The sequence below is a fragment of the Apodemus sylvaticus genome, chromosome 21 (assembly GCF_947179515.1).
Source record: "Apodemus sylvaticus chromosome 21, mApoSyl1.1, whole genome shotgun sequence".
In the NCBI taxonomy this organism is placed as follows: domain Eukaryota; kingdom Metazoa; phylum Chordata; class Mammalia; order Rodentia; family Muridae; genus Apodemus; species Apodemus sylvaticus.
In genome coordinates, this window is record NC_067492.1 from 43,938,286 (window position 1) to 43,965,771 (window position 27,486).

Below are 27,486 nucleotides of genomic sequence, written 5' to 3' on the forward strand. Positions count from 1 at the left end.
AGGCCATCTGCTTAGGGAAGGTGCCGCTCATAGTGGACTGGAGTATCCCACATCAATCATCAGTCAATATAAGTCCTTGCAGACGCTGCCTCTAGCCAGTCTGACCAAGGCAATTGAGGTTCCCCTTCTCCAGGTGTCTCTAAGTCATGTCAAGTTGACAATAAAGACTAATCAGTACAACCATTATGTGGTTCAGAGTTAAGAAGTATGTTCAGAATAAAGAGATCGCCTTAAATCTCTGAAGAGTTGGACTTTGAACTTTTAAGCAACTTTGTAATTGTCAAAAGTGATGGGGACATTTGAAGTTGAAATGAATGCATTCTGCATAATGAAATGATGGCCTATTAGGGTCAGGGATCAAAGGAGTTAACAGTTGACAGGATAGATTCGTGATGGTTAATATAATCAGCTTGACAGGATCTAGATCGTCTAGGAGGCAAACCTCTGGGCTTGACAGCCAGGGAGTTTCTAGACTGAGTTAATTGAGATGGAAAAACCATAAATGAGTATGTAACACCCAATTCAACAGCCACTGTGGCAGAAGCCTGGTAGGGTTTACCTCCCTCTAGCCATTCTGCATCTGATGTCCAAACAGGCCTCAGGCTAGACTAGAGGGAACATCAGTGCAGTTGGGCTCAGGTGGAGGTCTTAGTCAAGTGTGTTAAAGCAAGCCCTTGGCAGGCATTTCCTTAGAATCCTGCCATCAGCAGCACATAGGGGACCCACAAAAGGATGTGGCTAAAAAAGACACCAGTGAGGTGATTCCTTTCTTGACAGCTTTATGACAACTGTGGCCCTCTTGCAAAGGGACACTCATATCATCAAACTTATAGCCACAGGGCTTTGGACAGGTTGCATATTTTCTTGACGGGTACCCAGTAACTTCTTTGACATGACAGTCTGTCTGACTATCCCTGGTGGCCATGAGAACCCATGCCAGTCATAACTGGCATGTTATATGGATAAAGAATACTTGATTTTCTTCTCCAAGTCAGTCTGACAATGTGCCCGTGACTTCAAGGAAGGCTTTTTTCAAGGTCCAGGATAGCGGCTCCCTAAGCCGTTGTAAGCAATGACTCATGCCCCGTGGCTGCTGTCCGCCCTGCTCTTCCTGTTGTGCTGGCAGGAGAGAACACTGATATTGATCCTGGTGTTTGCTGAGCCTCTGCAGTGTGCCAGACACCATGACAAGCAGAATTTTATGAATCATTTCACCTAATCCTTACCTCACCCCTCGAAATGCAAGATGAGGCTTCCCGAGGAGAGGAGTTTAGCTCCAGGCACACAGGAAGGAGAGGACAAGAGGTAGCAAGTGAATCCTGGACAATCTGATTCCAGGGGCTTTGCTCTTAAACCCTCTTGCCCATTCTCCCAGCCTGCTCAGAGACAGTGACAATTGTCAGGATCACACAGTCAGGCGGTAACTTCTGAAATGTGGTTGTTGGCAGACAGAACATAGGATTGTTTCCATGAAAACCCTTGACCTTCACCACTTACTCTTACTGAAAGGTCATCCAGGGTCAGACTATGCTGACTAGCCCGTGGTCTTCAAAGTAGGTGTGCTTTATTGAATCCTTACCATGTCTTTGAGGGATATCTACCTGCCGTGGTCTGAAGTTAATGCCCCTTGAAACCTAGTCAGAAGTACAATAGTATTAAGATCCTTGACTTGTAGGGAGATTAGCTTATAGACCTCATTTGTGGGATTAGTGTCTGTACAAGAAAGGTTTGACAGAGTTGACTCGCCATTTTAACCATGGTAGACACACGAAAGTCAACATCCACGATGTAGAAAGCCCCATCTGATACTACTGCTCCAGAACTATGAGCAACCAATTTCTGCTGTTTATAAAGTAGTCTATTGTGTTTTGTTATTGCAACATAAATAGTACTGGTATTATTTTACTGATGGGGAAACTGAGGAACTGATACCATCACCAAGATTACCCCACAATTAGAATCTGAATGCAAAGCAGGCTGACCCTAAAACCTGTTTTATTAATTACTTTTCTTATCGCTGTTTCAAAATACATAGTCAAAGTCTATCATGTATGGAAGGCGCACTGAAACGTCTTAGTTTACCTCACAGAGCAAGAGAGCAAAGGAAGTGAATAATCAGGAATAATAGATCCCCTCAAACCAGTCCTAGAGACCTACTCTTGTGGCTCTGTCCCTGCTTTCTGAGGTCCTAGAACCTTCCAAAATACTTTCACCTTCTGAGAGGACCAAGTGTTCAAATCATGAGTCTATGGGAATATTACTTATTCATACTGTGGCATCTGTTCTGTTAAATTCCATTTAATACTGCCGGCAACTTGAGACCATCAGCTGACAAAAAACAACAACAACAACAAAAAAAAAACAAAACAAAAAAAACAAAACAAAAAAACAAAAAAACCAAAAAAAACCCAAAAAACAAAAAACAGTTCTCAGAGGTGAAAAGCTCACGTATTGATCAGACTCAGTTATGCTGCCTTAACAAACGACCCTATATCCTGATGCCTTATTTCTTGTTCATGTAACAAGTCTACCAAAGGTCAGAGATGTTTGTCCTTTATCTTCTTTACTGTTGACAGTCAGACTGACAGAGCAGACTCTGCCTGGAATATCATCAGTTTTGTGGCAGAGGTTAGGTAGGTATGGTAGTCAAGAACAAGATACATCACTTTGGCCCACATTTCATGGGCAACCTAAGTCATGTGGCCACTCCCGAGCCACTCCAATGCATGGCACATGCTCCATCTGCAGGACCATGGGTCACAGGAGCCCAACTTATTCCTGCAGGAGCATGTACAACTAGTGCTCTTCTTTGGAGTGGCAGCAAAAGTTCCAAACAGTGTGACAACCTACCTCAGCCTAGGTTTGGGTCTTGGTTCTGTTACGGTGTGACTGTACCTCCATGCTACCATTCTGTGAGCTGAAGAAAAAGGGTTTGCCAGTGGTTGTATCTTTTCAGTCTTGACTTTCAAGTTAGGAGAAATGAGGACAATTTCTAGAGCACTAACAGAATTTAGACATTCAAAGGGCTCATTGCTGCCCCCTGACCAGAATCCAGAGTTTTCTTAAATGTTGAGCGTATAAAGTTGAACAAAGTTGAGCCAAGCTCTTCGTATTCTCCTGGCACCTACTTGGATGCTCATTAAGAAATAAGTTCTGTGAAATCTTATTCTCATTTATCTTGGTGTTTCAGCTTTAGAATGCCAAAACATAGAATGGTTCATCTGCCAACTGGGTTATGAATTAAAACCTCTGGAATATCCTCAATGGATGCCAACAGAGAATGGAGGAAGCCACTTACGTTGTCATCATAAATTAGTAACAAATTGTTCCCAATGTGGTTTGTAGTCAGTTGTATCCCATGTTTGAGGATAGTTGGAATATAACAGGGATGCAAAGTGACAGTCACAGGCCAACCACAGCTAGCCACATTTTATAGAAAGAAAGATTTATTATTTTATAAAACACATTTTAAAGAAAGAAAGCGTCCAGACTTGTTTTTAGGTGCAATCTCTCCAACATTCTAATGGTAGAGCATGGTGTCTGTACCAAATGTAGGGCCTCAGAGTCAAAACATTTACCTCTGTGGCTTGTTTTCTGAAGTGAGTTCAATGACTCCCAGCTTGAACATGTGAGAAGAAAATATGCAGGTTGTGGGGGAGGGCGGTGGAAAGCTAGCCCTCCCCCATCCAGTCCACACACACACACACACACACATGGGGACTTCCGAAGCCGCTGCACAATCTGAAGTTTCTGAATGTGGAGCAATGGGACTGGCTCTTGTTTAGGACACTGACCTGCTGATCATTAATTTCACAGTCACCCTGCCTCCAGCCTTGTTATAAAAAGAAACTCAAGCAATCTCGGGTGAGACCTCACGCAGCTCCAAGGATCATAAGCAGTGGGTGTGTGTGTGTGTGTGTGTGAAGGGGGTGGGGCTCCAGGAGTCCCTCCTTGGACTTTGCAGAGCCAAAAAGTCCAGAGGAAAAGAGAACCACATCTCCTCCTTTGTAGTTAAATCTAGCTTCTTCCATCTTAGCTGTGGCCTAAAGGGAGCTCATTCTAACATCAATTCACAGCTCACCCCAAATCTTCATGCTGCACATTTCCTGTTCTGCCCTCCCCACTGCTCCTGGTCAGAGAGACCGAGCTCAGATTTTCTCCTATTCAAGTGAACACAGTTCTGAAGTTGGCTCAGGATCATCAGTAAAACTGTGAGCTGTTCTTTGCTAGGAGTTGGAATCACATGGGCCAGTACAGCATGAATTAAAATGAATCGAAAAATGCAAGAAGTCAGCTTTGGGTCAGAGGAACGATCAAAGAAATCACTTTTCTTTTGGCTCTGTGCAGAAGGTCACCTCTGGGTGAGGCTAAATGGAACACTAAGATCTTCAAATGAATGCTGTTCTCCACAGAGCGGCCCTGCGTGATGTCATCGTGTGCGTGCTCATGGCTCCTGATGAAGAGCTCTGGTGGGAATGGCACGAAGGGGCTAAGCCACATCAGCTCCTGCCATCTTACCCCAAGACATGGACAGGTGGGTCTCGACCCTGTGCCCCATGGATATCTAGATCTTTCAGCCTCCTTCATCTGGCTAGAAGCATGCCCACAGATTTCTTCAATAGTCTACAAGTTGTTCTTGCAAAATCTGAAGAACTTCAATGGTTTTAGATATGAAGCCTAGCAGGACTAAGTTTATTTTGTTGTGCAGACATGTTCAGAGCCTTTCAATCTTCCCGCACTGAAACTCTGACCCCTGTTAAATGTCCCCCTCATGCTGTGCTTTGAAGGCTGGTACCTGGCTGGGTTCATGTTCAAATTTAATCCAATGCTTTCATTTCAAGAGGCAGGTCCTTTAGAGGTGACCAGGCTAGGAAGGCTCTGCTCTTTGATAGATTACCACAAGATTTCTATCAACAAGGAAACCTCTAATAGATCTGCCCCTTGATTCTGGCCTTCCTGACTGAATTGTGAACTGAATAAACATTTATTCTTTATAAATTGCTCATTTTCTGGCATTTAGTTATAGCTATAGAAACCAGAGATACCACTGCTTGGCTGTTCTGTACTTCTCGTCCCTATAAACTTGAAGTCTAGTTGCTCACATAAGCAGAATCATACAATGTTTGTCCTTTTGCACCTGGCTTATTTCAGTGAGCACAGTGTCATTAAGGCTCACATTGCTGTGCTTCTATCAGAGTTTCCTCTCTTTCCCAGGCTATCCTGATCAGAGGACAGTGAAGATTTTGACTTGTGTTTCCCTGATGACTAGCAACAATACACACTGTCCCCCTCCCAATCCCCCAGGTCTATTGACTTTGCATTTCTTTTAAAGAGAAGTTGCGTGCAGCATTCTTGAATGAACATTCTCATGGTGTCAGTTCAAATACAAACTGTAACTATTAGCTGTGGGCAAAGCACCTGGGAGGCCTATGATTAAGTTTTTAAAACAGCTCATGAGCACCAGGCATTCGGGTGCAGGCCTGTAATCCCAGCATTCAGGAAGCTGAGGAAGGGGGACCATGAGTTTAGGGCTATCCCAGGATATAGAAAGATACCATGCCTCACAAAGGAAAAACAAAAGAGAAAGCTCAAACAAACCAACAACTAACCAACACAAAACAACAACCACATGGAGGGACCGATGATTCTTCTCTCCCTTTGAAGAGATGGTATGCCAGTCCCACTTTTCTTTGTTGGGAGATGGTTATTTAACCTGGAAACTGAAATTCATTCAAAGACTGGCAGAGAGAAGGAGGATCCTGACTTCCAGTTTACTGTTGTTTTCATGTATCTCTGTCTTAGATTGCTCTTTAGAAAGGAGAAACCAAACCAAACCAAACCAAACCAAACCAAACCAAACCAAACCAAACCAAACCAAACCAAACCATTCCCTTTCTCTAGGCAACCTATCATATTAAATAAATGGCTTTCAGGTGTTAGTGCACACATAGCAAATTGCCAGAGGATGGTTAAAGTTTGATGGTGAGTTCATTGATTCATTTATTTCAAGCATTCATTATTCATCCACTCATGTATATTGCGCTTGATCGTTTGCTTTTCTGATCCTGCTTCTTGCTTTCGTTTTTAAAAGGAGGTGGAGACTAGAGATGTAGCTCAGAGGCAGGGGGCTTGCCTAGGGTGCACAAAGTCCTGTGTTTGATCCCTAGCACTCTAAATAAAGAATCAGAGAGAACAGCAAGGGACAGAAGGCACAGGTAGGGTTCTGGAAAGGAGTAGCATCCCTGTAAGTGGTGAGGGCTGAAAAGCCTGTGCCTGGTTGAGAGGGGCATTGGAGACGTCCCGGCAGCCTGGTGGAGGGAGACGTCAGAATTGTACTTGCCAGTCTTTAATGGTGCGTGCCACCCCCGTGGAGCAAGACACTCTTGACTTGCTTGTGCTAGAAAGACAGGAGAGCCAAATCCCTTCTGGGGCATGTCGCCATTTAAATGGTTTCCTGCTTTTATTCTGCAATGACCGAATCAAAGATCATCTGCATAGCAGGATCGTTAGGAAACAAACAGGCTGCTCTACGCTGAGAGTGCATTTGGCTTGGCAACCCAACGAATTATTTGAAGTGGTCATAATGGCACTATGATCCTCATTAAATTCCCTGGCTTTCTCCGATGTAGGGATTGTAGAGCCAAGTGTCCTTGTTCTGGGCAAAGACAACATATCTCTGTCTAGACTGATGAACTGGAGCCTGGAAGCAGGGCATGGTATGGAGAGGAAGGCACGGACTTTATGATTCCGGCAAACACCGCGAGTGGCCCTCTGTTCCACTCCTCCAGTGTAGTGTGCTTCAGTGCACTCCTGCTCCCTACGGTTGGAAACATTCAATTCTTCCCAGGGGCCTGATGGATTGCCCAAAGCCAAGGGGAGGCAGCAGTCCTAAACACTCCTGTGCCTGCAGGGCACCTCCGGCAGACTGGTTTGGCTTCTGAGCTAGGGGAAAATTGTGAAGTGTGATTTCCACTTCAGACTCCTCTGTGGGTTCAGGCTAATTAGCTCTGGAATACTTCACTGAAACTATTTTCTTTCTAGAATTTTCCTCTTCCTCTTTCTTGTCTTTCAGTGCCCTAATCTTTCCAAATCTCCCCACCTCGAGAATACCTCCTTGATAAATTATGAACATGTAAATTTCAAATGTATTTCTGGGAACTCTGACCTGTTATGGGGGCAGGGGTGTCAAAGAAATCTGAGCTCCAACTCACACCCACCATTTCCAAGTTTCTAGGAACTTGGGGATGTTTCTTCCAAACCATTAAGGGAACAATTTTGCCTGAGTCAACAGAGTTGCTGACACTACCAGCTTTCTCCAGACTGGGCCTGGGATCTAAACCAGGACAACAATGTCATATCTCTGTGGCACCATAGAAAGTTTGGGTTGGACATATGACCCAAGCTGTGCTATCTGCCAAAAACAGACCTTAGCTGGCACTAAATAGGGGAGATGAATTATCCCTTTTGGATAGTGGAAAAATTAGACTTTTAGAAGATTAAGATTCTAGATGGCACTTATAATGTCACAGGGACACAACCTGTCTAAAGATGAGGCCAACACAGAAGAAAGCACAGTGGAGAAGCCAGAACGTGTTATTTGGTACCTTGGGGTTCCTTCCTCTCTTGAAAGATAGTACCTTTCTTATTGGCAGATTTGTTAGCTTTTCATCAATACAACAAAATGCCAGAGGCAACCGATTAACAGAGAGAACATGTTTACTTTGGCTTATAACCTTGGAGCTTCCAGCTCATGACTGGTTGGCTCTGTTACTTTGGGCTGCTGGCACAGCAACAGCAGGTCATGGCTGGGGATGTATGACAGGGCAAAATTGTTCCCTTAATGGTTTGGAAGAAACAACAACAACAAAAGGTAGACAGAAAGAAATCACAGACCCACAGCATCCTTCAAGAGTACCACCTCAATGACGTAAACACCTGTATCTGTCCCTACCTGTGAAGGTAGTTCTATTCTCAACGCTGTAACTAATCATTTTCTATAGCAGTCCCTTGAACATACTCAAGATCCAGCCTATGGATTTGCTGCTGTTGGTCTCCCCCAGGATGCTAACTTATGGTGACCCCCCCAAGCTTGCTGGTCCCATCCCCAAATACAGTGTCAGAGCATGCTATTTTGTACTCTGAATGGAGAAAAGGCCCCTCACTGGGTGCCCAGGCCAGCTCATGGGGCCAGGGTCGGAGTTAAGTGCAGTTTCAGGAGCCTTCTCCTGATTATCCTAGGGACATTGCTTAGGCTGTTGGAGTGTCACCAAAGTCTTGTCATCGTCAGACACTGTTTTAAGAATCTTATTCAGATTCCCTCATTGATTCTCAGAGCAGTGCAGTGAGTATGTGGACTTCGCTGATGGGTGAGGTTGATGTACTGCCATCTGAAGTCACATTCAAGATTCCTGTCTTCCCTCATCTATTGGATGAGTCCATTATGCTCTGTGTACAAAAGGTATGGGCTCACACAAAGAGCGTGTGCTTCTCAGTAGGTGGCACTATTTGGGGTGGTGGTTTAGGAGGTAGGGCATAGCCGGAGGAAGAGGTATGCTCTTGAAGAGTGTAGCTGGCCCCTGGCCTCATCCTCTCTGCTTCTTGGACACTGTGAGGGGACTGACTCTGTATCCTTCACTCTGTGATACTTACGTGGTCCAGACACAATAGAGTTTGCCATGATGGACAGAACTGACCGAAACAAACAGCTGAAATCAATCTGCCCTCATGGTATGTGTGTCAGGTGTTTTTATCACTACAACACAAAAGTAATTCACACAATGACCCTTGTATGAAAGCTTCTTTGCCCTGTGGCCGTGTGATGGCTTGTAGGCAGCACCATTTATGAAGAAGAACCTATATCAGACACTATGCCTGGTTTGTCTTGATCTTAGATGTGCAGCCTCTGGACCCCTGAACAATAAATTTCTATTTTTCACGAATTAATTATTTTATTATAGGCTAGGCAGAGGAACATGGTAGCAAAGATGGACTCAGTAACTCAGCTCAGGAGCTCACATTTTTAAAAAATACTATGGGATATTTTCAGTCTTTTTGCTTCTTTACTCTCCTCCCATGCCACAACAACTTCTTGAACTGGGGCTATAGTCCTTTACTTGTGTTTAAAAATGTAACTAATAAAAGTAAAATAAGTTGCCCTTAGCCAAACTTCTCCAAGACACCATTCACTCATGAAGCAATATAAGCTCAGAAGTGAAAGGAATTTTGAAAGTGTGTGGCCACACACACTTACTCCACCACATCTTTTAGCTATAGGACAGACAGCATCTAACAGAAGAGAGACATTTGTATATAAGGAGGTTGAGAAGTTTGGGGTCTGGAATCTTAATCTTCTCATAACTTATTCTGCATTTCCAGCCAGTATTAATCTGAATTCATTCATATTCTCTCTGTGTCTCTCTCTCTCTCACTCTCATTTTCTTCTCTCCTTCCCATCTCCACTCATTCCCACCTTCCTACCTGAAAATAACTTTCCCCTGAATTCATAGGTACTGAGGATCCATGGTAGTAGCTACAGTCACCTCTGATAGAGGCCAGTTTGCAATATTTAATTTTAATTATTAACTTATCTGGCTCCAGAATCACCTAGAAGAACCTCTGTGTGTGTCTCCTAGGGCATTTCTAGAGAGGATTAACTTAGGAGGGAAGACACACTCTGAATGTGAGCAGCAGTACCCCATGTCCTGTGGGCTAGGATGAAATAAGAGGGAAAAGAGAAAGCTAGTCTAGAACCTGCCCCCCCCCCCCCCCCCCCCCCCGCCTGCTTCCTGGCCTACCTTGATGTGAGCTTCTCTGCTCTGCCATTGCCTCCCCATCAGGGTGGAATGAATCTTCTGAAACCACAATAAGTCCTTCCCATCTTGAGCAGTTTTATCATGTATTTTGCTTATAATGATAGAAAGTAAATAACATATAGCTCACACTGAAATGCCAAAAGGATTTTTAAGTTTTCTTGACATTTTCAGAAACAGAAAGCCAAGGAGAGGGGTAAGAGCATGATCCAGAGATTGACATCTCCAAGGCCAATAAGGGTTCCTACAGAAGAGAGCATAGGACTGCTGTCTTCCTCTGCCTTTTATAGACTGAGAGACTCTATGAGAGATTTGAGTGGTGTAGTCCACTAGTCAGACAGATAGGCAGCTGTAGTATCACTACCCCCCTATCGTTAGCAAGCAGAATCACAGAGACCGTAGCCAAAGTGAGCGTGTGAGAAGAGGTTAGAGCGAGAGATACTGTTTAAGTGAGGCTCAACATGCTGTAGTTGGTGAGGAGGAAAATCGGCAAAGGCATCAAGAAGCCAAGCACTGCTCCCTCACTTTCTGAAAAGTGAACCGTGTGGGTGGACAGGCATCTCCTGAATCAGCCTGTAGCACGCCAAGAATTAATGAAGGCAGTAGCGTTGAAATTCATTGCATTCGTAGGTCCAAGCTGAAAGCAAACTAAATTGACTTTCAAAAAGAATGAGTCCAAACTAGGGGCAGAAAGAAAATGCAGATGATAATAGGTGGGTGGGAAGAGGTGTTAGGGAGAGGTGGGAAGACACTGAGAAATGATTACCCAAAACTCTTCATCTGAAGCCCTTGGTGACAGCAATCTCAGCAATGAGCTAGCTGATTAAATAGAAACACAGAATGTGGCAGTAATTCAGAGTTGGCACCAGAGAGAATAAGGCTGGGAACAAAAGAAAATGTGGACAGGAAGTGAGTGCGGAGGCACCATGTAATCATACTTTACAGCTCATCTCTGCAGCAGAGTCCCTAGGGTCAGATACCCTCAGGAGAAATACTTGAGGGAAGAAGTACTGCCCGGGCACTGTGGTGCCTGTGTTGCTGATGGCAACAGTACTAGGGAAAGGAAGCCAGGACCAGTCAGGCTGGTCCTACAACATTTCCATGGAGAAATGAGTGAATCACAAGTGCTTCCTATACTCCAGGCCTTCCAGCTTCCTGTGACTTCACTGAAGTCAGAGCAATGGATTGATCCCAGGCCAGGCAGCACAGTTTGGTAGCTCCTTCTTATTCACCACTGCTTCCAGACAAGAGACAAACTGATATTCTTACTTGTAGACTCCACAGGCCACACCCCATCTATTTCTCCCTCACCACCCCAGCCCCTGGCTAGTAGGGGAGGGGATTTTGCAACCTCCTTGCAATTTTTGTAAGGCTCAAGTGAATGACAGAACAACATGGATGATCATGTGGAAGAACCATTCTGAATCCTTCTAGATGGCTCTTCTATTCTGGCCACAAATGACATCTTAAATGGTAGAGTCCCAACCTCCAAAGCCTATGAATAGGCACACTAAGAATTCTTTCTTCTTCTTTCTATTGATGATTGACAGGAAAAGTGGATAGGAAACACATTTTTGACAGGTGAACTTCCAACTCCCCAAGAGTTATCTTTCTTGGGTTGAGACTTGGTCTCAGCAGCATAGCCTGATAAATTCTAAGTCAAATACATTACCTAGCAAGTGCCAGCCACTATCCAAGCTGACGAAATCTAGTAGGTACTGGGGAAGCTACTAAGTTTTGGGCATTTTGGTTCACTAGGTTCCTGAGACAATCAAGATCTGGAACTTTCCTCATCATCTGGGAGGTGGATTTATAGAAACATACTAATAATATGGGAGAAGTTTTTATAGAAGAGCCAGAGATCTTCATTTCAGAAGTGTGAGGGTGGATGGAGGTCAAGAAGATCTTCACAGAGGTAGTGCCCTTTGAGTTGGCTTTGGGGACAATTTAGTAAATAAGGCAGGTTTGAGAAACATTCAAGACTTTAGGATTGCCAAGCATTTTCTCTCCTGCACTAATGCCTTGTACAAAGCACTGAAAATTACCTTAGCCATCTCTGGAAGCCCTTGCTTCCATCTCTGATCCCCATCCCTCCCGCCTCCCTCTTCCTTTATTTCTGCCTCTTGTAGCACCCGAGTGCCTGTCCTAATAGCATTTTCTCATTTTTCTCTGCTACACTAGGGTCTTTCTGGAGGAGACACTGCCACTGTGTTTCCAGAGCCCAACAGTGTCATTTTCCAGTAATAGGTACTAAAATACATCTGAAAAGATAGCTAAGAAGGGGAGCAGACCAACTAAAAGCAGCTGAAGATTTCATCCCAGACTTAAAGACTTAATTATGTGTTCTGTGGCTTCAGTTTCTAGAAATAATGTAGAAGCAAAGAAGGGCTACTGGGCGCTGTCCAGGGATCCAGCCCATTTGAAAGAACTCAACGGAGCCAGGATGGGATTGACCTTTGAAATATAAGAGGAACAGCAGTATACTGTGGTAAGGTCATGGAGGTCCCACAGGCTTTTGACTGTGTCAAATCACCAGTGTGTTGGCTGATGACCAGAACACTCTTTCCTAGCATTTCCAATTTATCTAGGAGTCTCTCTGACTTTCTGGAATTTCTATTAATACATTTCAGCTTCTTGATGATAAATACGAAATATCACAGTTCTTATTGATGCTTCCCCAGCCTGAGACCAAAAACTCGTCCTGTGTCCAGGAATCCACAGACAATGGATGATGAGCCCTTGCAGCAGAGTGAGGGGCAGACCGATGAAACGTCAGAATCCAGGAAACACTGGGGCTGCCGTGCCAGCAGGTTGTTGCTGGATGTCTCCAGCCCATTTGTATTGGTTACTAGCCACCCTGCATGTGGCTGGGTAGGGTTGCTTACAGACCACAAGAGTCTGGATGCTCCTCTGTGTATACAGCTTGTAGAGCTCTGATCCTCAACACCTAGCCCTAAGGTGAAGTGGAGGCAAAGAGATTCCAACCCAGCATCAAAAATCATTTCAAGGCCATCATGCCTGTCCTTGACATATATTTTTTCCAAACACAAGGAACACATAGACTACAGCCACTCCAGAACATTCCTTCTTTTTCTCTCATTCCTTTTCCTTAGTCCCGGAAGCATCTCAGGCTCCTTTCCCCCAGCATTCTAAGTTCTTCCCTCTGATTTCCTTCCCTTGCCTCCTCTTTGCGCTTGGTTTTGACTTTAGAGAGCTGTTTGCCATGCAGTGCCCCCTTAGAGTTGCAGGGGCTACTCCAGCATAGATGTTCAGTACTGGGGATGACACCAGAAAAGATTAGGCGGGTTCTCCTTAGAAACTTCATATCCTGTGTCATATCAAATGATGTGACACAAAGGGAGGCCTAAGCAGGTGTGAGGTGTGTCCACACAATTCTCTGAACCCTCTATGGATTATCACAGAGGTTTCCTGGGACAACTCAGTGCAGTGTTCCAGAAACACTTCCCATGTCCTTCTAGAAGCTACGACTCCCAGACCATGCTGAAATTCAGAGGGTACTGTAGGCTGCTGCTGTCTAGAATCCAAATGTGGGTTCAACCTAGTGTTCACAGCTGATTTCTCTCCTCATATCCTCAACCACCTTTATTAATTGCCTGTGATTTGACAGCAGGGCACATTTCAAATTTTCTCACTGCAAAAAGCCATCCTAGTTTGAAATATTGCAGGCATTACTACATCGCTTGAATACTTCCCAGGCCTGAAATCAGTCTTGCTTTAACTGAGTGGCTGAGGAAAGGTCCCCTGCCACCTTCTACTCCTCTCAGATGTTGACTCTCCCAACATAATCACTCAGTTCTAAAGCATCTTTTTCTGTCAGTCTTTGTGGTGTGAGGGCGTTGGTACCACTTCTTCACAGCAGACTCAAAGCAGGAGGCTTAATTCTGTTACAGCAGTTCAAGTTGTGTGTGGAGTGTGAATTCACAAGGCCTTAGTCTAATTTCCACACCGCAACTGAAGTATGAGGACTAGAATTCAAAGAACAAACCATAAAGAAAATAAACCTGTTAACTGTTCACTCCATTCCTGCCTCAGCAGGCTGAGCCTTTGAGAGGAAAGTCCCAAAGCCAAATACTTCTAGACAGCCCAGTGTTTACCAGCAAATATCTTTCCACCCTCACATCCTGATCCTCCATTCCATTCTTGGTTTCTTCTCTCTCAGAAATTCTATGATGGGCATCAAACTGTGCTGCTTGGCTAGGCCTGGTGTACAAACCTGTAATGCCAGCTGAGGAGGTTGAAGCAGGAGACCAGGATACATAGTAAGACCTGGTCACAAGAATCAAATGGCCAGAGGTGTATTTCACTTTCCTAGCATGGTCCTGAGTTCAGTCTATAGCCCTAAAAGACATAATAAAAAAAGAACATTATTCACAAAGAGCTTTCTCTGGGACTTTGCTCCCTCAAGGTAGACTTTGAGCACAGCCTTCCCAGTTAACTGCATTTGGAAAAGGACTCAGACTTCCTTGGAGAGTTTTCCAGCATAAACAGACTGAGTCTGAATAATTTGAGTTGCCCAAGAACATAGACGGAGACAGAAATTTCCATCTCCTGACAGGTAAGAGGATTGTAACAGGAAAGGAAAACAGACAGTCTGGGCTTCTTACAGAGTCGAAATTCAATTCTGCTGAGGAAATAGTGCTTCGCTGCCACCACACCAGAAAGGCAGTTAGAAAATGCATGGGGAGTCCACATTAGTCACTGTCCTGGTGAGGAGTTGTTCCCAGGAAATGATGGCTTCTTGTCTGCCCGGCTTGCTTCTAGTAAGGAAATGTAGCTGCTGAGAATCACACCAAACCAGGATACAGATGGACACTGACAGTAGCCACCAATATAAGTCCAGCATTTTCAAAACCCATTTGGTCACAGGACATTCTTTCTTTTTTTCAGAGAACATTAATTTGTACACAGTGTGGTTGGTGGTTTGAATAAAAATGACTTTCATTGGCTCATATATTTGAATATCTGATCCCCAGCTGGGAACTGTTTGAGAAGGATTAGGAGATGTGGCCTTGTTGGAGAAGGATTATCACTGTGAGCAGACTTTGAGGTTTCAAAAGACAGTGACAAATGTTGGATAAACCTGGTTTAGATCAGAACTTAAAGCTGTTGAATATGTTCTAAGAAGAACTGGGGAATTTTAGACAGGAGAGATTAAAATGAAACAGGCCCATGAGACATAGCGTATTGTCCGTGAAGTGTTGTTAGGCAGGTGACAGTCAGGCCTGAGACTTGGACTTCAAAGCTAAGGGGTTTATTTGGTTAGAAGATCTTTGTAATGGGTGAACTGGGGACAGTGAAGAAGTCTATAATGGGCAGGATGGGGTCAGTAAAGTGGTATGCAATGGAGGGACTGACAACAGGTCTGTAATGTGTGGGCCGGGAACAGTGGGGAACTCTGTAATGGGTGGGCCGGGGGACACTGGGGAAATATACAACAGGTGGCCTAAGGGACCTTTCAGTGTGGTGTACAGGGATGCTTGCTGGATCAGGAATTCACTGAGTGAGCAGGAAGGTGAGTTTCATCCAGTTAAAAAGTCTTCAGCTTGGTTGGTTCTGTTTCCAAACGTAGATGGCAGGAGGTGCTGACAGCCATGGCCTCTCAGTTTTGCTTTCCTGCTGTTTCCAGTGATGACTGTGTCTTGTGGCTCTCTGATGGAGCAGCTACCATGATTTCATTTCTGTTGGAGAGCACAGCTACTGGATTTTGGATAAAAGGCAGAAAACTTATGGGCACTTACAAACTAAATGTTCTGTGTATGCACATTCACAGAACTGAGCTCCCCACTGTGGATATGTTCACTGGATAAAGGAAACCCTCGTCTTCCCATTAAATGGGCTTGAGAAGATGAGGAGGGCAAGTAGAGGTCAATTAATACACTAACTTATGAATATAGAAGTGCATATTTAAAAGAGAGTTTGATACTATATCCTTTTAGCAAAATAATTGCAGTAAGTTTACCCCTTGGGACCATGAGCTTCCTAGCTCTGGGTTCTTGGCCATATTTACAGGTAAACAAATATGGAATGGGATTTAAATCCAACTAGAAACATTTGGTTACCCCTGTGACATTTGCATCATTATTGTACTCATGGAATATCTTGCCAGGCTGGCAAAGTTCAAAAAGTTCCCAATTGACTTGTCCCTACCATCAGCCTGAATAGTACCTTCCAATGCTGTGAAAGCCAGACAACAGGAAGGCAGCTTCCTAGTCAGCATCCATGTGATTTTTGCATGCTCTGTGACCAAAGTGTGTGATGTTCTCAGCAGCAGGGCTTTATCATCAAGTCCTCGAGAGAGAACAAGAGCAATGGCCACCTCCTGTATTGAATAATGTTCTAGAAGCAACGTTTTCTTCTGTGTAGAGTAATTCTAACTAAACTCTTATAAACTTCAACCAGCTTTGTAAGTCAATTAAAATATAAGTTAAAGATAATAAATTAGAATCAGAAGGTGGATATTCTCCCTGGCTGGATAATGGTATTTCTGGAAGATATGGATTATTAAGAAAAAATCTGGCATGAGATGTGTAATATCTTCTTATGAGCTGTTGGTCAGAGAGGTCCCAAAGGTCTTCCAAGCAATAAATCCTCTTGCCTTTCTTGACAGCTCACCGGAACTAGATGATACGACCCTATTGATACAGCACACAGCTTCTGCCCCACCCCAATATGAAGAAGTCAAGCTGAAACTGAAAACTTCTTTTAATCTGGCTACTTTTCATAATACCGCAAGGTATATTCAGGCCATGGAGGAAGAAAGGGCATTTGTCTTACTCAGCTGTGACCCTTAGAAACCACAATACCCACCTACCAGGCAAAATATGTCTGTTCCTACAACAGTGGCATACCTGTTATAGGGGAATCAAGCCACTTTCTGATTGGATTTGAACCCTCTATAGTAAAGAGTTTATGTCTGGCACTGTAGACCCAGTCAAAACTCCATAGTTGGGGAACTTGTTGGCCCTGGAGGAAAATATTCTATTGTTTTGCTAAATATACATGGTATTAAATTGCCTTCTAAACATTTATGGTTTTTATCAATAGTTTAATGCTACTTTCATTTTTAATCAGGAAAGCTTCTCTTTATAATGTAGGGACTCTTGAATGCTCAGGGTGTTGAGAACAAGGGATGGGTCAATGCTCAGTCCAAAAGAAGACATCTGTACCTGTTCCTCTAAGGCTTAGAAGATGTTTTTAAAAAAAGAAAAAAAAGTGAATGAAAGAATGTAAGAGACAGAAGATAGGGAGAAGGGGGCAAACTGCTGTCTTCTGACCCCTGTAACCATGAACTCACAGCCTCTGTGGTTGATTGCACTAGCTTGCATAAGACCAGACCTATGAACAGCCAGTCACAGATGGGGAGGTGATCCCAAGGGCTTACCTTACCCCTTCCTGGTGAGTAACCAGTTCACTGATAAAATTCAGGGAAGGGAGAAGTCTTATCTTCATGTGCATACCTACTGGGGAGCTCAGCTTGCCCCACTTGTTAGTTCCATACCCACTACTATCTAGTCCTGGTTAAGCCAAACAAAGCCACATACATATGGGAAGGGACCCGGAGTGGGGAGGAGGTTTGAAGGCTGTGGAGGAGAGATAAGGGAGATATGAATAATCAGAATGAGTTATATACAGGTATGAAATTGTCAACAGACAAATTCAATTAATAAAAACATCTGAATTTTGCCTAGAGGTAACCTGGAGGAGTGGGGGGAAAGTGAGTGTGAGAAAATGAGTATTTCTCCCTTGGTCACCACATGGGAAATCCCAGAAGAAATGGCTTCTCCCTAAACTGGGTTAAGCTTCCAGAGTGCTAAGGAGACGACTGCTTGTCGGTATCTTAACTCAGAATGTTGGCCTTTCTGAACACGCTCCTTAGCCTGGCCATGCGGATTTGGGCTTTTCTGAGAACAATATTTTCATTGTTCAGAAAAATCAGAGAAATGAATTAGCCCCCTGGGAGCACACAGATTTAGTTTCTTTAATCTTCTAATGATGTTTTAAGAATGTGAAGAAAGCAAAACAAAACACAATCCAGATTAATAACATAAGGAACTGGGACACTTGCCAGGAAAATATCACAAAAGTAAATCTGATTCTGCACAAGCAACAGGGCTTTGCCTACTGCTTTATGTTGAGAGGACGAACAACGAAGGGCAGAAGTCTCTTTGTGGGAATGGAAACTCTGTCCGTACACAGGGTGCTTGGGGTTGTTCAGGGGAAGAGAGGGACCTTTGTGGAAGAAGATTCCATCGACAGGTCTGTTCTGCAGTCTCATAGCTGTGAATACTGATCAGAGGTTGTTTTGTTGGTTTTCTTACCCCAAGCTTCCCAATCTTAATAACCCACAGAAGCTGTTATCAGAGACTCATTTTTCTGTCCAGAGTTTCTCAGCTTACCTGTAGTTTTCGGGTCATTAGCCCGTCATTCGAGACACTGAGGGCTTACATCTTAGTTAGGGCTTTATTGCTGTGAAGAGACACCGGGACTATGGCAACACTTACAAAGGAAAACATTTAATTTGTAGCTGGCTTACAGTTTCAGAGGTTTAGTCCATTATCATCGTGGCAGGAAGCATGGCAGCATGCGGGTAACAGAAGGAGATTGCATACCACACTGGGAGTAGCCTCAGCATAGGGAACCTCAAAGCCTACCCCTGCAAAGACACATTTCCTCCAACAAGACCACACCTCCCAAATGTGTCACTCCCCATGGGCCAAGCATTCAAACACACGAGTCTATAAGGGTCATACCTATTTGAACTACCATAGAATTTAAACAAAAGAGAGGTGGGGGAATGAAATATTTTTTTTTATAGAGACAATGCTAAGGTTGGCTCTGGAGGAAATGTATGCCTTAGGGAAGGGGAGAAGGGCTAGCTGTCAGCTATTTATCCTTTTCTCAGATCCATCCATTGTCCTGCTGTTTCCTCTCAATGGTTTGAAATGTTCCCTCCTGGAGGAAGGTGGGAGGCTCATAAGACTCAGGAAGTAGAAGAAACAGACAAGGTCCGGAATATAAAAGGGACTGACAGGACTCAGGAGAGTCCTGAAAGTTACAATATCCAGAAAGACCCTTTCCAAAGTTCTGTAAATACTGATAATTGCCAGGGAGAGGAGACCCTTCTGCTGGCTGATTTTCCTGCAGCAAATTCCAAGAATTTCATCTTTTATGAATTGTACCTGTGCTGGGGTAGTCATTTGGCCTTTGAGTCATCCACTTCTATGTAATTTAATTTCTCACTAATTCTCCTATAAGACACCTCAATAAACTTACTAGTTTACTATATTAGGCTTGAGTAAAAACTGTTTCTTTGGTATGTTTGGTGAGAAAATGCTTGCTTACACTTTTCCAGGATAAGCAGGACACAACTCCATTGTGTAGGTCACACAGTCTCACAGGAAGCTACACTTCCCTCTCTGCCTTGTTCCTAGGGTGGGATGAGAAGAGGAGAGATACTTGTGGATTTCTTCCCATTTCTCCTTCTGTGGTGTCTCTAGGAGGTGTCTTCTCCATGGCTTCTGCTTCTTTTGGAGAGTCCTTCCCTGCACTGTCCTGGGTCCTTCCCTGTCAGGACTCTTTGCCATGTTTCAGCTCCCACCTGGGACCTGGCTACTTGTGGGTGCTATAGCATGACCTCCATCTTTCTTCCATTCCTTGGTGACAGTGACTTCCTGAAGCTGTTGATTTCCGTCTCTTCACCATCCTCTGCTGGGCTTCTTGGCTCTTGAATTACTTAGGTTATTAGTTCCCCATAATTAAATTGCTTCAGTTTGGAAGACCTTGAAGAGTTTTTATCTTTTCTAATTATGTCTCATTTAAAATGAAAATCTGCCCTATAATATGGGGACTAAAAACTTCCCTTTCTTAGCGGGAGGGGGAAATGATTTCCCCAAATTAGTGTCAATGTTATTCTAAAGAGCCACAGAGAACACTTAGTACCATATGTCCTACAATTAACCTCTGTCTTGATCTACAACATTCAAGAATTTTCACTAAAACCAACTCCCAGAGATTTATCTATAGGCCAGTGTTCATATAGAGCTTGAACATGTGCCCTGATTCCATGTCTTGTTGTCTTCTTAATTCCCAAAGTTGACCAGGCCCCTCTACTCTGAATCTTCTCAGATCTTTTCTATTTTCTTCTGGCTTTATGAGAAATTGAGATAGAAAAAAAAAACCTTAGATTTTGCATTTCAAATCTTTGACTTCTAAGGTAAGTCCTAAGTCAGATCTGCTATAAATGGTAGATGTTAGGCTGCAACTATGGGGACATTTCTCTGGGTAAAGATATCATCTCCAAGCCTCCAACCCTCTTCCTACTGGGGTGAGTTTCCTGAGGGCATTTGCAAGATGCCACACAAGATTAAGAGTAGCCCACTCACCAAAGGAGCATGATTCATTGCTCCAAGAAGAGGGAAGGCCAGGACTCACTATTAAATATTTTTAAGCAACTAGTGACAACCATTGACATAAACTCTCTTTCAAGAATGTTTTAGGACACAAACTAAAAATCTATGTCCTTACCCATTCCCTGGAGTCAAATCTCATTAGGAAAAGAACTTAGTTGTGTCTAAAGGTTCTGCAGAATGACAAATTAACTAAGCTTTTTATAAACGGTGGCCTTGGGGATGAGGAGGAACTGGGCTATTCCCAGTGAGTCTGCTCCATTGATGCAGGAAGCCTGCTGTCTTGCAAAGAGCCCTATATGGCATGGCTAGAACAGCACAGGTCCCCATTAGGAAAGAAAAGAATGCCAAGACAGAACTGGAGTTGACCTTATTTCTTACTGGCTAACTCTTACATGGATTTGAAAGAAATAATAAAGAAATAGTTTGTTTTAGATTTTATGTGCATATATATATATATATGTATATATGTGTGTATGTGTGTGTGTTTGTGTGTATATGTGAATTCATATGCATGTGCAGGTGTGTGTGTGTGTGTATAGACGAGGTTGACATCAGGCATACTCAATCCTCCATCTTCAATCACTTCTCCCCTTCATTTGGAGACAGCATTGCCCACTGAACTTGGAGCTCATGACTTCAGCCAGGCCGGCCAGCCAGCTCCTGGGATTCTCCTGCCTTTGCTTCCCTAGTGCTGGAATTACAAGTGTGCACCACTGTGCCTGGCTCTCCCCTGAGTACTATGGGTCCTCACGCTAGCACAGTAGTCACTTCACTGATGCAGCCAGCTCCCCACTCCTGCTTCAGGTTCCTATCACCATCATCATTGTCATCATCAACATTATCATCTGCAGTAACACACACATATGTGTTCAGTCTGTTAGGTTCAGTGTCTTGTTAGGATAACAAAGTGGAACAGCTAACTAAGAGCATTGTAAATGTGTTGAGACCCAAGTCCATCTATCCAATAGTTGGACCAAATATCCACCAACTATTTGCTGGCTGTCTGTGAGGTACTAACCCACTAGTTCCCAGCATCACCATACACTGGAAATACTGGAAATATGTGAAATGTATAAGTGAAACAGGCCTCACATCAGATCAATTACTAAGGGCCTGGTATGGAATAATAGTGTACAAAGCATGGAACATGTTTAGTGAATTGGAAGTTAGCTGTGACTTGTGCTTTAGATAAGTTATGCTTACAAGACACCTTGGATAAAGTGTCTAACAGCAAGCCAAGATGATGGTTCACTTAAGTAATACCCATACTGGACCCAAAGGCAGGAGGATTGCTGTGAATCTAAAACTATGCCCAGAGAGTTCCAGGCTAGCTTGGAGCATAGAGCACTATTTGTAGGAATAATCAACCAACCAAACAACCAACCAACCAACCAACCAAACAACCAACCAACCAACCAACCAACCAACCAACCAACCAACCAACAAACCAATCAACCAACCAACCAACCAACCAACCAACAAAAGAAACAAACAAATATGCAGAGATAGACAGATGGGCCATGGGCTCAAGGCACTTGCCATGCAAATCTGATTTTATGAGTTCAATTCCTGGATCACATAGCTGAAGAAAAGAACTGACTTCTGAAAGTTGTCCTCTGACTTCTGTACTTAATGCACTATGGCATGTGAACATCGGTACTCACATGCAAATATCATATACACACATATATCACACACATTCACTTACTAATAAATTTATAAAAACTAGTGTCAATAGGAAACAGGGCCTGACACAGGCCTAGGACCCAAAATAAAAAAAAATTAAGATAGGAGAATCACCTTCATGGGTGTGTAGCAGAAACTTTGAGAGGGGTATGAGATTGCCAGGGTAAAGAGCAAATGCGTTCAAGAATGGGTTCACTTTGTTTTGTGTTGGAGGTAGTGTATCAACTGCTTTCGGTGGTGGTGCACGCCTTTAATCCCAGTACTTGGGAGGCAGAGGCAGGCAGATTTCTGAGTTTGAGGCCAGCCTGGTCTACAGAGCAAGTTCCAGGACAGCCAAGGCTACACAGAGAAACCCTGTCTCGAAAACAAACAAACAAACAACAACAAAAACAAAAAACAAAAACCAAAAAGGGCAGAAAGAAGGCTGGGTGTGGTGAAGCACAACTTTAGTCTTAGCACTCAGGAAGTAGGGCAGGCAGACCTCTGTGAGTTTGGGGTCAGCCTGGTCAATATAACAAGCTCCTGGCCAGCCAGGAGTTCAGCAACAGTAAGATTCTATCTCAAAAAGGAAAGAAAAGAGGAAGGGAAGTTTATGAATTGGGATAATCAGAGACATGAGGTGAGGGTGGGTGGACTCAGGTGTGTTCAAGCAGCCTAGTCTAGCTGCTTGAAATGTGTAATGGATGACAGTAAGCTCCGCCTCCCATGACTGCATTCTCGGGCACGCACTGTGGCCACGGTGGCCTCAAGCTTCATTCTATTCATTTAGAAGTCACAGCAGAAAAAGTCCATGTCTTTTCAGGAGGCCAGATTTCCCTCCCACACTATATTTCCTATATGTACACACACACACACACACACACACACACACACACACACACACACCACTACCATGTCCACTTGTTTATGTGCTGCTTTGGGCTTATTTGAGTTACAGTCACAGAGCTCTAGTTATAGTGACCATATGGCTTGTACAGACTACAATATTTACTATCTGGGCCTTCACTGAGAAAGTCTGCCAACCTCAGTGCCAGGAGTTAAATTCTTAAGAGCATGGATCTTCATCTATCCGCTTTTGGCTATACCCAGGGGCTTGGAGTCCCTAGGCTGGGAGAAGGGGGAGATAGAAACCTCAGTTTGAGGAATTTCTGATGGCTTTATTTCCCCAGCAGTAATTTTCAATTTCTTGTAAATGTAGACCTGTTTTGTTTTTTTTTTTCTCATGGAGTGTATCTCTCTACCTGTTATACCCCAGCCAATCAACAATTGCAGAAACAGAGAGCTAAGCCCTGCTACAGAAGGGGAACATAGACACCACTCGACTATCAGAAAAGGAGAGGAAGGGACAATCACCAGAAAAGAGACCCTAAACCCAAATAAAAATTCCAGTCACCTTAGAGTTGGTGGTCTCCCCCCACGCTGGAGTCCCTGCTGTTCTGAGAGGTCTGAAATGCTTGCCAATAATCCTTGCTTTCACTTTGCTATTTTCCTAAGTTTTTACCTGACACACTAAGCAGCCCATGTGCTAGCTGACACCATCACACCACGCCCCTAGACCTGGCAAATGGTAGGCATTCACTGAGTGCTTCTGGGATGAATTAAGGCAGGAGATTCGGGCACTCGTTTCCTACAAAGGCTAGAGTGAACCATTGACAGAATTATCCTAAGGGACTCATGGAAGAACAGTGGGATTCTAGAAGAGTACGTTTCTCAGAAACGGACAGCTACAGCCCGAGGCCTGAGAAGAGGTTTTTGGGTCTGGATGTTGAGGTAACACTGCTGAGTTTCCAGAAAGCAGAAGATGTGGTGTGCTGAAAGGGAAGGGGGTAGAGACAGCTGAAGTGTGCTTCACCGTGTGTCTCGGGGAGGCAAATGCCCTGTGAAGTCTGGGGTGACCTTCTTTTACTCTGTATGAAGATACGGCTCTGTATTGTCCATTGTTAAGTCTGTAAGAGCTCAATGCTGGCACGACCTTGGTCTTGCCATTTCTGTGACCCACCATCGGATATCCAATTTTGTAAAGATTCATTCTTCCTAAAGGCAATCTAGAGGTGTGTCAGAGGTTGTCTTGCTGCTGATTGGTTGTAATAAAGATCTGACAGCCAATAGCTGCGGCAGGAATTAGGGAGATTTTCTGATGGAGCCTCTGTGGCAGGGCCACTGTGGAAGAAGGGAGAGACAGACTGCCAAACGAGGTGCCGGGCCAAGTTCATCACCCAAATCCTAGATCACAAAATCGGTCATGAAAGCTTATGGTCGCTGTCTTTATCACAGCAGTAGGAATGTAAGTGGGACATTGAGTAACTGCTGTCAGCTGCCTCAGGACTCTGCAGATTCCTAAGCAATGAGAAAGTGCCCCACCTCACACCCCACGCCCCTTCCCAGGCCTTCAACCTTGAGTTTACAGCCTCAAGATCTATAAGAAAGAAATGTATTTCCTTGATAAAAATTTCCGTTCTCAGGTATTTTGTTATAACAATGGATTAGTGAGGGAGTCACCAGAATGGCCTCAGCTCACACAGGGTGTTCACAAGTCCACTTCCTGGCCAGCCCTGGGAAGGTTGGTACTTCTGACGGCTCCCTAAGCGTCAGAGGAGAGCTGGGGGTGGGAGTGGGAGTAAGGGGGAAAGAATTTGGTTTTTGTTACTGTGATCAAACATTGGTCAAAACAGCTTGGGGAGGAAAGGGTTTATTTATATAATTCTGCAAGTACTTCAGTTTTAAACTTGTAGCTTTCTCTCATCCCTGCCTAGGGATGGCCCCGCCCACAGTGGGCCCTCCCACATCATCCATCCAGACTGAGCTCCACAGGCATGCCCACAGGCAGGTGTTCAGTTAAGATTCCCGCTCCCCAGGTTTGTGTCAGGCTGACAGCTAAAGCTAACTCTGACAGGTTCCCCGGGAGAGTCAGGCTCAGCATCCATTCAGTGCGGAGATTACGACCCAGCAGCTCTGCTAGAACGTTGTTTCCAATGAGCTTTTGTGGTTTCTCCGGGAAGAGTTCCTTCAGCTGTCATCCCGTCGATGAGTCTGAGGTTTTAAGTCATTCCCTGGGAAGAGAAAATTCCTCTGCTTGGTCAAGGGTGCTGTCACACTTGTCTTACTTTGGCCGCTGGCGGCTATTTGGGAGGACATATAGCAAATCAGAGGCAAACGCCTTTGGGTGAAGCCTGGTGGTCCACCCTCCTCTCTCTGACAGCTCGTTCTGACTCAGGGCCTGGCTGCTGTTTTCTGCATATGGACCAATGGCTGGGAGGCTAAGATTCTAACTCCTCACTCAACATCTCCACCCTAGGGAATCCTAGGCCTCTCCATTTTTACAATGGTGGAATGAACTTAGCAATAGCAGTATGTTTTTGCTAACCTCAGACCCTGCAAAGTCTTCCTCCTGGGGTCCTTTGCTGTCCTGTGTGCTACAGCTTGCTGCCACTAGGGGCTGCTGTGGTCAGGGTATAAAGTCCAAAGCAGAGCTGTTTACAAAGAAGGGAAGAGAGAAAGACAAAGCAAAGATTATTTCATGACCAGTTTTGTGATTTAGGATTTGGGGAATGAACTTGGCCCCGCACCTCACTTGGCAGTCTGTCACTGCCACCGCGGCTCCCTCAGAAAGTCTCCTCAGTCTGACCTATTAGCCCTGTGTTGGTAGGTACAGGCAACTGTGTGGCTGATGCAAGCTGTTCTCAGTGCTTCATCTCCAAACCCAAACTCAGTGAGACTCTTCCTTTGAGGGGACTCTTCCGAGGATGCAGATGGGAAACTGATTCTTAGGGATGACTTTTGGGTAACAAGCACGGGAGAGAGAGCAAAGGGGTGTAGCTGTGGTCAGTATGTGTCTGCTTCTGTAGTTCTCCATTAGGCTAAGATTAAGACACAGGACCTGTTTAACCTATCTGAGCATTCATTTAGTACTTACTGTGTGTGGGAAGTGTAATTCTAGTTCAGCAGTGTCTTTAAGCTCTCTCTGGGCAAGCAGGATGGAGATTTGGATGGGGAAGAGTCGAGGGGTTTGAAAGCATGGTTAAGAATAGCTAGGAAAGTAAGCAACGTTTGTAAATTGTGACTATTCAGTGTGCCAGGAAATAGAGACTGGATAGGGCAACAGTGGGTTAAAGGGCAAGATGCAAGGTTCTCTTTATTCCCTGTGGTTTAAAGACATGGGAGTAGAAAATGGGTCCCTGCCGAAGTCCGATTTCCCCACATTGCTGAGAGGCCACATTGTCCTTCTTATTGTCATTCATATCTTAGACAATATTAACTTAGGATGAGCAACTGATCCGGAAGAACAATACATCAGTGCTTATCAAGTTAGACCTTGGCAATGTGAAAAGAGCTAAAAACAAACAAACAAACTGTCTTAGTCAGGGTTTCTATTCCTGCACAAACATCATGACCAAGAAGCAAGCTGGGGAGGAAAGGGTTTATTCAGCTTACACTTCTGCATTGCTGTTCATCACAAAGGAAGTCCGGACTGGAACTCAAGCAGGTCAGGAAGCAGGAGCTGATGCAGAGGCCATGGAGGGATGTTCCTTACTGGCTTGCTTCCCCTGGCTTGCTCAGCCTGCTCTCTTATAGAACCCAAGTATAACAGCCCAGAGATGGTACCACCCACAAGGGGCCCTCCCCCCACTGAAGCTCTTTTCTCTGTGATAACTCCAACCTGTATCAAGTTGACACACAAAACCAGCCAGTACACAAACAAACAAACAAACAAACAAACAGAACCCCCAAACAAAAACATTTTTGCTGGTTGAAAATGGACTTCAAAAGAGCAGCATTAACCACAGGGCTCCTGTGCCATAGACTTCAGTATAGACTTTGGGCACACCTACAATTTAGCCCTTCAGGGTCCTTTGGTGGGTCTGTAATTTTTCTGAGGCAAAATCCAGGCAGGTCTTTCGCCCACACTGTCTTGGTTCGCTCCTGGGAGCAGGAAACTCTACAGGCAAAGGAAAAATAGCATGGAACCAGAGTTTCTAGATCCTTGTGCAAACAGAAAGCCTTTGGCATCTGTCTTGTGGTCCCCCTGCCTTGGCGTCTTCTGTGTTGTCCCCATTCCCCATCTCCTGGTTTTCAAGTCAGCGTATTGAGGGATGGGCAGTCTAGGGAAGGTTTTCTCTGATGCCCAAGCGTATGGAAGCTTCTTATGTCCTCCGAGCATCAGGGCTAACTTGCAAGGGGCTAGATACCTATTTGGCATTTATGAGATGTTCAGCTGATACAGTATCCCTTCCCCTCATTCCTGTGAACAAACAGATATCCTCCCTGTCCAGAGCTGTTGACCTCTTGGTCTCTGGGAAGGAGGGGATGCATCCTGTCTCAGCTGTGGGCCAGGTTAGGAAAGGATAGTGTGGCCAGCTTCTAACAGGCATGGTAGAAATGAAGATATTCTAAAGAGACACTTAGTCTTCAACTTGACTGAATATTAAAACAATGGGCCCTTCCCCTAAAATGGGAATTCCCCAGGAATCTCAAACCAGGAGAAGGAAAAGGTGCCAGTTAGAGGGAGAAAGTGATTCCACAAAGTTCTAAAACCCTTCCATACCACATTATAAAATGAGACT